Below are 14,866 nucleotides of genomic sequence, written 5' to 3'. Positions count from 1 at the left end.
CACACTAAGAACTTTAATAACAGATAAAACAAAAACAGGATAAGCACTTTCGGCATGTGCCTTCTTCAGATCTTGCAGACTAATGCTAAAATAAAACTATTTAAAAGCATCCTAACAAATCATGTTGGCAAACCAATTAAACAATAAATGGAGCAATTAAGCAAACAACTCATTCTCAAACAACAGCACATAATCCCTTTAAATCAGCTTAAACATGGACAGCAAACATACCTCACAAGAACATCATTTCCAACAAAGACAAGAATAACTAGAAAAGTAAAAATTATTTATACTTACATAAAATTGTCAGTTCAGAATGAAAAAAGGGTAGATATCACATTCAGTGCTCAAAAATAGGCGTAAATAATCCACCCTATATGGGAAACTACTGTAGACTCAGTCTCCCTAGTGCTAGCTTACTAAACCCAGGAACCACCCATTGATGACTGCATACTTGCCACCGTTCCTGTTTTTGGTTCTTGCTGTTGCAATTAGCATTCCCAAAGAACTGATATTTTCTTTCTGTTAAGGGATTATTGCTAGTATTGATAACAGAGCAAATTTTACAACAACCATATTTCTGAGTGCCAAAACGTCTATACTCATTCATTTTCGCTTTGTCACACATCAGTGGACCATGGTTACTATTACATAGCAGCCTCCTTAGATTTTTCTTGTTCTTAAAAGTAAAGCAAGGTCTAACCCCTACTATTTCTTTCAGCCTATTATCAGATGTCAAAATAGGCCAAAATGTCTTAATAGTTTCACAAACTGTGGAATGATCAGTACTATACATAATATTGAACCTTACTGTTCCTTCCTCTGTGCTAGTATAAATTATTTCATTATTGGTCTTTCCTCTTCTCCTTCCATGGGCTGCCTGTTGTGAGTAGTAGGGTCTACCTTTGTTGCTTGCAACCCTCTCATAGATTCTGTTGTTAAATCTTCTCTAACTGACCTGTAACCACGGTCCTTGAAACCTTGTAGCAATCTGTTATTTTCTTCAAGAAAATCTCATCTTGGGTGCATAATCTAGATAACACTGGTGATTTGGTTATCATCCACATTACAGAAGATGTGCCTACGTTACGTACTGGAAAAATGCACCATGTGGTTTCTCCACATGGGTTTCTGATACAACATTGTATCGATCCCTTTGATGGGATCTGATAAGATCTTAACATCCAGAAACTCAATCTCTTCTCTAGACATCTTGACATCAAATCTTAGGAACATAGTGGTCTCTGTTAAGAAATAAACAAATTCAAGGACTTCTTCCTCATTTCCAGCCCATAAGATCATGATGTCATCCACAAATCTGTTATAGAGAATAACATTCTTTTTCCATTGATGGTTGTTATTTACTGCCCATAGCTCCTCCCACCAAGCTAACACGAGATTAGCATAACTATTGGCATTGCTACCCCCCATCTCTGCCATTAGTAGTTGTTACCAAAAATAAACACGTTGTTCTCTAGTACCATTTCCACCGGCTGCAAATAACATATGAATCCAATTTCCTTTCTCTATAAAGCTCTCTTATAGCTTCAATGCCATATGAATTTGAGATAGATGTAAAGAGACTGTTAAAATATCCATAATGACAAGTAACAAATTGGAAAAATCATGAATACTGACTGTAGCTTCAGACAAATGCTGTAAAAATTGTGCCGTATCCTTGACTATATTCTTATAGTCACTCAATAGCTTCATCAACTCACTTTCCAGAAAAATAGAAGGAGGTTCCATTGACCATCTTCGACCTGCCACAATGGGACGCATGGGTGGTTTGGAGCTCTCTTTGTGGATTTTGGGCAGTCCATTGATGGTAGGTATGACAGGATGTTCAGCAGTAAAAAATTCATAAAGTCCCTTTGTTATACTTCTATTCATAATCATCTCATATATTACATCATCTATCCTCCGTTTCATCATATCAGCATCTTTCTTCTTGATTTTTAAGTACATCTCTCTATCACTAAGTATGTCTGTCATACTTTTAACATAGTCAGTCATCTGTACTCATCATTACCACAGCCCCTCCTTTGTCAGCTGGTCTAATGGTTAAATCTTCTCTAGTCTGTAGCTCTTTAAGAGCCTCATATTCTTTCTTTGTTAAATTCTGATAGTGTTTACATTTTCCATTAGATCTAGCTCTGGCTAGTTCTTGTTCACATAAACGTATAAAAATCTCAGCTGTAGGAGGACTTACTTGTACAAATGTGCTAGGCTTCCTGAACTGTCTTTCAGAATTACACTCTTGCCTTTGGTTAGACCCAAAAATATATTTCAGCGTTACATTGCGTCCAAAGCACTTTAAATCAGTCACAAACTCATCCAATGGAGAACGTAGTGCTGGTATAAAACTTAGCCCTTTCTCAAGTAAGGTAATGTGCTCTTCTTTTAGATTGCAGTTGGATATATTAACAACTATAGAGTTTGTCAAAGTACTTTCCTCCTCTTCCTTTCTCTGCTTGTAGATCTGCCTGGACGTAACTCCTTCATCTGTATTAAATAAGGGAGCTGCTGCTCTATGGGTAGATGTGATTACCCTTTTTTGGGTACTGCTCCTACCTGCATGGTAGACATAGATGATAGTCCATTATTGCCTGTGGAGATGGAAACATTAGAGTCATTTACAGCTTGCTGAATGGGAACTTCAGAGGTATCATCGGTCAGACATTCAATATCATCCTTTTGGATGCACACACTCCCATTCATATTGTTATTATCTGTTGGAGCTGCATTCACTTGATGCATCTTTGTGTGTTTCATCTCTCTTCTTAGGTTGTGGATTTATTTCAGAAGCCCCACTCACAATCCTCTTATCACTGGTTCTAGTAGCCCTAGGCCATTCAAAAAGATGGCCTTGTTTAATATCATTATAATCTCTCAATAGTTTTTGGCTCTTCTGTTCTTTCAGCCTTGCTTCATAGGCTACTAGCCTATCTTGCAAGTTCTCCAACCTGCTCAGGTTATTCTCAGACAATTTCACAGCTTCCAACTTCTTTTGTTTATTCTCTATAACTTTACTAATTTTTTCTTCTTAAAAAATCAATAAGCAGCTTCATGTAACTGAAGCTAGTTTGAATATTGACCGCCTGCCATTTGGCCAACAACTCCGGAAAAGTGTTGCCATAACTAGGCATACACTTAACTCTTAGTCCCCGAGGAATCAACTGATGGTGGAGGCAGGCCTCCATATGGAAGCGTTGCCACTGTAAATGCTTCAGGTGATATGCTGCATTTTCTACTGTTTTGAATGTTTCTTCAAATCTCAAATGATCTTTCAAATCAATAGATATTGCAATCTTGGCACTGTCCAAGTTAAGCTTCAGAAGAGGGTTGGTGGTGCCTGTAGTAATATCCATCACCACTCTCCTAGTTACTGAATCAGAGAAACATTAGTTGCTTGATGAATCCATGAATCAGTCTATGTGTGATGTTTCTGATAAATAAAGCAAAACTGTAGCAAAATCAAGAGAACACCACTGAAGAATTCTCCAAAACCACATAATTGACATAAGAAAAAGGAGCGCTACACCATAGACGTAAATACACTAAGAACTTTAATAACTGATAAAACAAAAACAGGATAAGCGCTTTCGGCATGTGCCTTCTTCAGATCCTGCAGACGAATGCTAAAATAAAACTATTTAAAAGCATCCTAACAAATCATGTTAGCAAACCAATTAAACAATAAATGGAGCAATTAAGCAAACAAGATTGTTTAAACTGGAGAAGAACTGCAAGCTGAAGAAATTCTTTGCAAATTCTGGACAACCCTTTAGGGGTACAAAACACAGAAGTGGAAGGAAACATAGGGCAGGTAAACAGCATAGACAACCTGCTACAATTATTAATACCACGTTAGATGATACATGTAATGTACACAGTATTTCTTCCACTACTCTGTCCGATGCTGAGATATGATTGCCAAAAAAAGGCTTATGTTTTGTACCGGGTTTTTTTGTTGGTGAAGATGTTTTGGTTAATGATGTGATTAACTTCTGTCGGCTATTAAATCTTAGATTGTTCTTTGGTTCTGACCCTGGGTCTCAAAGATCTACTGATTTTAAGTTTTGCAAGTCATCCTTTATACCGCCCATGCACAAACATGTGTCTATCTTTCAGGAATGCGTATTAAAAGATTTGCATTTTAAGAATTGAGAATCTAATATAATACGGTCTAACCTTTCTCATGCTGAACAAGAGGTTTTAACCAATTTGAAGAACAAACTGAGCTGATTATTTTACCAGCCGACGAGGGTGGGGCCATGGTTGTAATGGATGGTCAACTTATTTTGCTGAGGCAATTATCCGATGGCAGGTTTTATATACATATGCCTCTGGACCCCACACTTGGATTTAAGAAAGAAATTGATGGGTTTCTTAGGTTGGCTCTGGATGAGGGTATTATTAATAAATCTGATATGTTTCATCTTACGGTGCTTGATCCTAAACATCAATATCTATACTTGCCACCAAAAATACACAAAGATTTACAGAAGCCACCAAGAAGACCAATTGTCTCAGGCAGAGACTCTCTCACTGAGCCTCTATCTGCATTTTTGACACAATATCTTAAACCCCTGTTGAACTTAGTCAGACCAAGAACTCATTTTCTAAAAATCATCTAAGATATGCAGTTGGATCCTGATTGGTTATTGCGCATGCTTGATGTTACGGCACTATATACCAGTATTCCACATTGACAGGTTTGGAAGCCCTTGAATATTGGTTAAATAGGGCGGATATATATTCCCCAGGATTTAATACACTGTTAGTGTATCTTGCTGAACATGTTTTGAATAAAAACATCTTTTATTTTCATGGGGAATGTTATTGGCTGGTAAAGGGGACTGCAATGGGAGCATCTTTTGCTCCCATTTATGCGGACTTATTCATGGGTTATTCGTAGGAACAACTGATTTATGACACCAGGCATAACATCTTCCTAGATGAGATAGATATATGGAGGCATTATTTCGATGATTGTTGGCTGGTTTGGAGGGCTGATGGTCTTTATTTGCAGGAACTTATTCAGTATCTGAATGACAGCAAGTAGGGCATTGAATTTACAGTTAATTTTGATGCCCAACAAATTAACTTTTTAGATGTCACCATCACTAGGGAGGCTGATAATACTCTCAGTAGTAAGGTATATCAGAAACATCTGGAATATAATACCCTGCTTCATGCCACCAGCTTTCATCCACTGCACATCACCCGGAATATTCCCAAGTCCCAATTTTTAAGAATTAGACGTATCTGTTCTTCCGATAACTCTTATGAATACTTTAAACAGGATTTGATTCACAGGTTTAAAAATAGGGGATACCAGTGTGATAGTATTATATCTGCTAGTACTGTAACTGGTATCTGAACAGGATAGATCAAACTTATTAGAATATAAGGATCAGGATCCGCATGATACCTCTACTATTAGATTTGTGACTACCTTTGGGAGTAGTAAGAGACATTATTGATAAGCATTGGAGCATTTTACGTGCTGATAATGAATTAATTGTCCGATATTCTCACCTCAAAATGTTTATTCTCCTTTCGTAGGGGATGGACTTTAAGTTCCCATTTTAGTCATTACTAACACAGGGCAGGTTCAGAGTTCTCTAAACAATTAACATTAACTGGAGATAGATTGATTGGTTGTGTACCTTGTGGGCATTGCACTTTTTGCAAGTTCATTTTTAAGTCCAAGCAGTTTACTAGTAGAACTACAACCACAGTATATGATATAACATTTTTTGGGAATTGCAGTACGGATTGGCTAATTTATTTGGCCACTTGTTCATGTTCCGCCTTTTATGTAGGACAAACCTCTCGACCCTTATGCATCCAAATTTCTGAGCATGTGAGTGATATTAGAAAAAAAGCTTTCTAGTGCTCTATGTAAAGACACAATTAAACATGGATCTGCCCAGTTTAATTTCATGATTATTGATAGAATTGAAGCTGACAGAACCAATAAGATGGCTTGGCATACTATACTTAACCAAAAGGTGAAAGGTTGGATAATTAAATTAGGGGGTTATTTACCTCAGGTCTAAATGAGCATCTATAACTGACTGATAGTAGGCTTGTATATTTGTAACTAAATGTATATAATGCATTAATGTGATTCACTAACTGTTATCACTGAGGAAGGCAGGTTATGCCGAAACCAATCTGATATTTTTGGGTATTATTATTTTCACATTACCTTGGATGGTGCTGCCATGGTATTCTTATGAATAAAATTATATATGTTCTACTACCTTGGTGCTGGCCACTTTTTTGCTTTGAAGTTTGATTGGTATGGCCATTTGCACCTGCCATACTTGTGGAGCTACACTTTTGGGGATTGTTTCTCAAAGAAACATGTGGGAAGTGAGATAGGGCTGACTCACTGTAAGAGCTTATAAACTCTGATACTGATACCCTTCTTGCAGAGGTCAGAGCAGTCAGTAAAACTGTTTTCCATGTTAAGAATCTCAAATCAGCCAGCTTAGTTGGTTCAAATGAAGCAAGTGGTTAGCTTTTCTAACACAAAATTAAGATTGTATGGGGGGGGGGGGCACTGGTTTACTTGGAGGCCTCTTATGCAAAACCCCTTTCAAAAACATTTTGACATGAGGCTGCAGTGAAAGAAGAGGATCCATGGGTAGACAATGACTGATAAACATTGACAGATGAATAAGAAAGGCCATAGGACAGTAACTCACACAAATGTTGTAAAACCAGAGCACAACTAACCCTAAATGGGTGCTAGTTATATTTTGGGACCAACTAGAAAACCTTTTTCATTTGCTAACTTTTTTGCCACCATTAGTACATGCTGCCCAAACTCCAAAACAAGTGCCTAAACAGAATTAACACCTTACCATCCAGGCAGTCAGTTGAAGTTGAAGGATGTCAGGATGTATCAAACACCCTTGTTTTTGTGTGAATAGGTCCAGTCTGTGAGGTAATTACCCCTGGCCATTTCCAAAAGAAGGGAGAATCACAGTTGCCTGGATCAGAAGAGAGTCACCACAGTGATCTTGGGAAAGGGTGGAAAAGCATACAGTAACATTCCTGTCCAAAGAAAAGAAAACGCATTTGTTTTCCAGGACTTCTTGCATGGTGTCCCTAAACAGAAACTTGCTAGTTGACAGTTCAGAGAGGAAGTAAAGAGGTCTACTTGAAGAACTCCCCACAGATGGATCAAATCTTTGAAGATCCCATGATCTGGTTTCCATTTTTGTTGGCCTGCCCAGGTCCTGCTCAACCTGTATGCCACACAATTTTGCTATGACGAAATGTAGGATGCCTGTAGAGTGAGATTGTGCTGTGAAGCTACATTCCAACCTAACATGGCTAGTCTGCAAAGGGGATACAACCTGGTTCCTCCCTGTTTGTTGATGTACTGCATGACTGTGGTATTGTCTGTAACAAGAACTGATAATGGGAGCCAGACACAGAAAAACTTAAGAAACTTCTGAAGTCTGGATGAATAAGGATGTGATGATAAGCATCTTTTAAATCTAGTGTTACCAGGAAACCTGAAAGAGGAAGAAGAGGTAGTAGGTTGTGAAGTGACATCATTTTGAACTTGGGCACTATCACAAATAGGTGTAGGAAAAAAAATATCCAGAACTGGTCTCCCAGCAATTTCTTTCTTTGGTACGACAAACATCCTTGAATAAAAACGCTTCCTCTCCTAGGAAGGAGGAACTAGTTATATCACTCCTTGGGACAACATGTGGTGAAGAACTGGTGGAAACAAAACAGTCTGATCTGGAATATGAGGAATGACCCCCCCGGAGGAATTTTCTTCCACTACCATCTTTAATCTTGATGAATGATCTTCAGAATCTGAAACTATCTGTTACCAAACAGAAAAATGGAGGCAATTTCTAGAAGAAAAAGGCAGAGGGAGGGGGTCACAAGATCTCTTGAAAAGTCAGACTTGTTGGACTGTCTTTGGTTTTGGGATGTTCGAGGATTCTTTTTGGAACCCCTTGTTATTTCTTCTTAAATATCTGTTTACGTGTATTTTAATGAGACTGTTCATTTTTTTGCCAAAACTGAATGAGGAGTTAGAGAATCCCTTAGAAAATTTGGAAAAGAATGGCTGAAAAACTTAGAATCAATGAATCAACTTACTCCTTTCATTAAATTTTTATCACCTCTGCAGCAGAGGGGCCAAAAACTATATCTCTATCCAAGAGGAATGTAAAATATCATTTTTAACGTCATCTGAAAGGATCTGGGAATGCTGCCATGCAAATCTCCTCAAAAGTGTACCAGTGGCCATTGCCCTGGAAGAAGTATCAAGTGAGTCATACACACTGCAAACAATGAGTAGTGACCTATGCAATGGAAGAAACTAAGTTATTTAAAGCAGATTTTTCCTCACAAGAAGAAACTGCAGATAAAACATTCCTCATATTTTTACAATTAGTCAGAGCAAACTTTAACATATAAGCCTGACAATTCAAAATTCTGAAAATTAAATTTGCAGAAGTATAGACTTTTTTTTCCCGTACTTGGCAGTAATTTTCTCATCCTTATTGGAAAGAGTACGATTGGAATTAACTAAGTGTTTAGCAGCTGAGTGAGATTTGGGAATAGTATATAAAAACTTAAAATACTGAGGAAGTTTATACATCCTTTCATAGTTTCCTTTATCCAAAAAACTTCCCCTTGTTCTTCCAGTTTGAAAAATAATAACTTCATACAAACAAGTTCTCTCCATCATTCAGAAGGATACAAAAAGTCTTGGAAGGCCTTCCCTCATCCCACTGGGCTTCCTCAGACCCCCAAAGATAATTCATTTTATTCTATTTCTTCTTTGAGACCTCCATTCTCAGATAACAATATAATTGGTTCCTCCTCTCTTACAGAAAACAGACTTTTATTGAATGTTTCCGATTTGAAAAAAGGAAGGCAACTGCAGACCTATTTTGTATCTTTCATTCCTCAGCACTTTTCACAAGGTTCCAAGTTTAAAAATGTTGATTATTCAGTCCCCACTTCCAGTGATTATGCCAAAGGCTTTCTTGGTGACTTTGGATTTAAAGAACAGCTGTTTTCACATTCCTATTCATCTGCAGTACAGGCAATTCTTACATTTTTGTATGCTTTCTTCCCTTAGATGTGGCATCTGCAAGAGAGATTCTCATATCTCTGGGCTAAATAGCATGAATGGCTCCTTAAAAGAATACTTTACAAAATCATGGACCAGCTCCTGCACCTATCCTGGCTAAACTTCCTAACATTACTCTTATTCCTCCCTACTCACCTTAGCTACCTGAAGACACCTACCCTGCACTATTCTTATAATCTCTTTTTTTCTCCATTCTTACTCCTATAACCATAATATGAACACCCTTTCTCAGACTAAGACATCACTCAATTTTTTAACTCTTGTATTTTGCAGTATAACATGATACTTTGCGATTTTAAATATCTGTAATTGATTTTTGAAAGATTGTGATTGTGGAGCTTTTCTCCCTAAGCCTCAGGTGAAAATGGACACTTTCTGACCCAGTCAGACTTTCCCAGTAAACAAATGTCTAAGTAAATAAATAAATAATGCAAAACTCCATACGGGAAAGATACGGTGGTACCTGAAGTCTGTTAGAAGTCAGCATTGTCACTTATTAACATTTCAAATTCCTCACTTGCCCTTCATCAAGAAGGAACTTTTATGGTGGATTTAATAGGTGTCATTCAATCCAAGAGTGCCTTTTCTGGTTTCTTCCCCTTATGAAGATCTGTTCAAATATGCTGGTATCTAGTGTGGTGTGCTTATTCCAAGGGACATCACAGTCCAAAGGGTGTACTTACAAAAGGAAGGATGAAACCACATCAGTAAAAAGATGATGAAAGCACTCATTTCCAGTCTTCAGTCTCTGCATTACCTTTGGACGCTGGGTCCTTCTCTGATATTTACAGACAATACCACAGTTATATGGTATGTCAACAAGCAAGGGGCACCAAGTCTTATCAGCTGTGCAGATTGGCATTGATATTTTGGGCAACTGCAATTCAACACAATTTTTCTCCAGACTGCATGCATACCTTCAAGGAGAAACACAGTAGCAGACCTTTTGAACAGATGCAGAGCAAACCCTCATGAATGGATATTAAACAGGGAAGTCTTTCTGGACACTGTCCATCGGTGAGGGACTCTAAGGACAGCAGACAGCTCAGGCTGTTTTGTTCAAGAGTAACACATCCTCAGACATTGAAAATGGACACCATATGGCTTTTCTTTGGAAAAGATGGTTCTTTTATACTTTCTGTCCATTTCCTTTGATTCCAAAAGTCCTTCTGAACATCAAGAAGTACAAACCAAAAATGTCGGTGGCTCCCTTTTGCCTAAGAAGCACTGGTATTCTCTTTCATCTGGCCAGGGGCAATCATCACAAGTTACCTCAAAGGACAAAGCTGTGTAATTCTCCTTAGTCTACAGACTTTGAAACTGACTCTTTGGGTGGCAGAGTCTTAATTCCTTTTAGGCATCAATTTTCTGAGCTCATGCTTAAGGTTTTGCAGGAGGCTAGAAAACCAAATACTCGGAAGTCTTATGTCTCCAGATGGAAAATATTTTCCTTTTGGTGCATGAGAAAGAATTAGGACCCTTATCAGATGGGTATTCCTAATATTTTGGCTTATTTGTATGCGTTGCACAGTGCTGGGATGCATTCTCTTCTATTAAAACACATCTGTCAGCCATATGTGCCTGCCTTCCTTTGGATCCTCCACTGTCATTTCGATTTCAGGTCAGACAGTTTTTGAAAGGTGTCCTACATATTAGGCCAACAAGAAGGGATACTCCTCCTTCCTGGAATTTGAATTATGTTCTGGAAAAGCTTACCTTATCCTCTTTTGAACATACTGCTGCTCTTAAGTCTTGTACTTGGAAACTATGCTGTTGATAGATTTGATTTCTGCTTAAGTTTCAGAGTTGCAAGCCTTTATGGCTATTCCTTCTTTTGTCATTCCTCATTTTAAAAAAGATACTGTTACAGTCCAAACTAATCCTTCTTTTATGCTGTTCGTGAATCAGACCATTAATTTAACTACTTTTTATCATTCCCCCAGGAATACAGGGGACAGGATCCTTCATTCTTTGGACATGCATAGACAGCTCAAATTTTATCCAAACAAAAGCCAAGCCAGTCTGATCAGTTTTTTTTTTTTCAGGACAAAACACTGATTGTTCCTGTCTCCAAACAAACTGTTTCTAATTGGATATCCAAAGCCGGTAAGCAGCTTCTGGTTCCATTTAAGGCACATTCTGCTAGAGCTGCTGCTTCTTCTATGGCTTTCTTCAAAGGTCTGGATTCTAGATTTATTGTTGAAGCAGCTACTTGGTCTTCTCTTCACACTTTTACAAAACATTACAGGTTTGATGTTTTCTCTAAGACTAGAGTACAGTTTGTTTGCTCCGTCAGTCTTATTAGGTTTTTGAACCACAACCCTGTTCAGGTGTCCTCCTCCCTATCTTCTAAGACAGCTTTGGTAATTTCCCATCAGTTAATAATAATGGGTCTTTATCATATGAGTGAATCTCACAAATTACGAACGCTCATAATATCGAACGTACCAGACCTCGAACTTCCTATTGTGGGGGGCTGCATCCCCCACACCCCCTGCTAAATATATATTCCAACTCCGAGATTGCACTACAGTGAGGAAAGGGCAAATATCCCATTTTTCATTGTACCGTAATCTCTGAAAAAGCACTTCGAGGTCTGGTACATTCGATATTATGAGCATTCGCAATTTGTGTGTTTCGCTCATATGATGTAGACCCAATAATATTGCAGCATCGACCATGGAAGGACATAGTACAGTTGTATACGAGCTTGCCAAAATAGTAGATGTCCAACTGATCACATATGCAGTATTGTATCTCTCCATCCCTCCCCCTTTCTTTTCTCTTCCTTTTTTGTCTGGCCAAGTTGGGTTCTATTGTTTTCCACCTCTTTTTTTTTTTTTTTTACCTAAAAGTTTCTATATAGATGTTCTTCATGTTTCACTGTTGCAGTCATCACATTTGGGGTTATCTGCCAGCAGGTAGCCCTCAGCCATACTGAATACCAGAGTCTTCAGATTTCTGTATCAGATGCTGTCACTTCTTCCATGAAGTCAGGTCGTCAGGGGTATAAAACATGTAGCCGACGCCTTTACATCAGTCTTTCTTGACGTGCGGTGCCCGAAGCAGAAGCAGTTCACAAGCGCCAGTCGGCCGACTCCTGAAATTTTCATTTTCGAGTTTCAGACCTGAAGTCTTCAAAAAGATAATTACCCTGTTGGAGATCTTTTTTTCTTGTTCCATCTGATGTCAGAAAAAATTAACAATTGTCTTGCCTGTGGAAAGCAAATACCTCATAGAGATTTTCATTCTTACTGCATCACCTGTTTAGGCCCAGACCACGACGTCCCTCGCTGTCGGTTTTGTGCCTTGTTCAACACCCGAACTATTTGTCAGACTATTTTTGTAGCTAAATACTTTCGTTCTCGATCCGCGTACTCCAAAATGGCTTCATTAAGCCATCCGACTTCTGATCTTCTGCAAAAATGTAAGGATAAAATTAGAGACAGATCGCATAGGTCCAATACTACTGACGACACTTCCGTTAAGCCAGTTGCCAGTCTGCCGGTACTCAGTGAGGCACTTTTGCAGCCCCTGATACCGGCTACTACAGATTTGCAGGCCTCTACTGAGACACATTCGGAGTCCGGTATGCCGCGAGATACTTCTTCGACTATGGAACCTGCAGATGTCTCTACCTTGGATGGGTCTGGAGCTGCTGTGCAGGCACCAGCTTCTGAGGGTGTGTTCAGGACTACCAATTTTCATATTAAACCGACGACTTTGTTTCAAGCTAAGAATATCGAATTCCTCAGGCCTAAAGCTCACACTACGCCTAGAAAACCGACAACCAAACCACATTCTCAGGCCCATATGCCTCAAAAATAAATGATTAAAATGGCTGAAGACCTTATTACCTTAATTAGGGGAAGCCAGCCTTCCCCCTCTAAGAGACCTAGAAATGATTTTCTTTCTGATTTTTCTGATCAGGAATCTGATATCTCTGTTCCTTCTGACTACCAGGATTTACCCTTATCTACTTATGAGGATTCCGATGCAGAGGATTCCATTCTTTCTGTTTTCCTTCCAGAATATTTTTCTTTTGGTGAAACCTTGCATACCCTTAGGGAGCATTTCTGCTGGGAAAGCCAGGACTACTCTGAGTCCAAAAAGAGACTTAAGGAATTTTTACTCCTGCCTCAACACAGGTCTCTAGCTATCCCTCCTGTTCTGAAGATTGTAGATGATGTTTTCTTGGAATCCAGCCTTACCCCAGACACTTTGCCTCCAGCTCCCAGGAAACCGGACTCTCACTAATTCCTCTTCAATAGTCCTACTGCGGATCCAGAGACCATTTCCCAAGGACCAAAAGGTATTAAGGCAATTACTGCCAAAAATCCTACCCCTTCTGAGAGGGACTCTAGAGCTTTAGACAGATGGGGTAAGAAGGTATACACTTCTGCTGCTCTGCCCATTAGGGCTTTAAATTGCCAGTTTAATATGTTAAAGTATCAGCAGCATATTATGGGACTACTTAAACAGAAAATGATGTTGATTCCTGACTGTGCTGCATACAAAGATTTGCAAGAGTTAATGTATTCTGCTGAACAAATTGGTAAACATACTTTTCAATGTGGGTTTGATACTTTAGAAGCATCTTACAGGGCTGCTGTCACTGGGTCTGTACTTAGAAGGCATGCTTGGCTTAAGGAACAAAACTTGCCAGATCATGTTAAAGCTAAATTACTGGATGCACCCTTAAACCAAGACTGCCTTTTTGGCAACAAAGCAGAAGAAGTCCTCAAAAGGATGGAGGAAAAAGCTAAATCTATGCAAACTATTAAAGATTTCTTACAAGTACAGCCTCCTAGATTCAGTAGGCATTGTCCTTCAAAGAACTGGTCTTTTCCAGTCCCTTCCAGGCCTTCTCAGTCCAAACGCAGGAGCAGCAGATGACCAAGACTTCAGTCTCAGGCTATGCACAGATCAAAGCAATGGGGGGCTCCCACTTCCAAAGCAGGGAGTAGTAAGCCACCCCCTATGGAAAAAAATGGCACAATGACTTATCCTTAACACTTCCAAGCCCTGCTCAACTACTCGCTCGCTTAGGAGGAAAGCTCGCCCAAATGGGTTTTCAACATAGTTTCCCTAGATACAGATTTCACTTCCACTCACTCCCAACCCCAAGTGGATGTCCAGACCTCTCCCCAAATCAGTGGGCGGAGACCCAAAAACAAGTGCTCTCTCTCTCCTCAGTATTAGGGCTATTTAACTTGTCCCAGCAGAACAAAGGGGACAAGGTTTTTATTCAAGACTGTTCCTGGTTCCCAGAAAAGAAAACTCCTGGTGTCCTATCCTGGACCTGTCTATTCTTAACACCTTTCTGGTGGTTCCAAAATTCAAAATGCTAACAGCTTCTTCCTGTGCTAGCCAAGGATGCCTGGCTGGCAACCCTAGACTTAAAAGAAGCTTACCTGCACATCCCAATAAGGGAATCCTGCAGACAATACCTACATTTCAGGGCGGGCTCCATGCACTATCAGTTCTCTGCACTTACCTTTGGCTTATCTACTGTGCCCAGAGTATCCACAAAGTGCCTAGCTCCAGCCATTGCATTTTGCAGGCAGAAAAATATTCAGATTTACCCAATACTTGGATGATTGCCTGATTCAGGCAGAAAGTTAGGACTTGCTATTACAACACCTGGCATTTGTAAATACACTTCTAACCTCACTGGGGTACACCATCAATCACAAGAAATCACACCTAGTACCCTGC

At 39.2% G+C, this 14,866-nt stretch overlaps 1 protein-coding gene across 2 annotated transcripts in view; it reads left to right on the top strand.

Moving 5' to 3' along the window:
• The window catches only part of SLC38A5 (solute carrier family 38 member 5), a 776,684-nt gene that overhangs the window by 402,941 nt on the left and 358,877 nt on the right, over nucleotides 1–14,866 (top strand). The window lies entirely within an intron of this gene.

Source organism: Protopterus annectens, chromosome 8.part0, assembly GCF_019279795.1.
Source record: "Protopterus annectens isolate FY-2018-M chromosome 8.part0, PAN1.0, whole genome shotgun sequence".
NCBI classification, from domain to species: domain Eukaryota; kingdom Metazoa; phylum Chordata; order Ceratodontiformes; family Protopteridae; genus Protopterus; species Protopterus annectens.
This window is presented reverse-complemented; position numbering and strand designations above follow the sequence as displayed.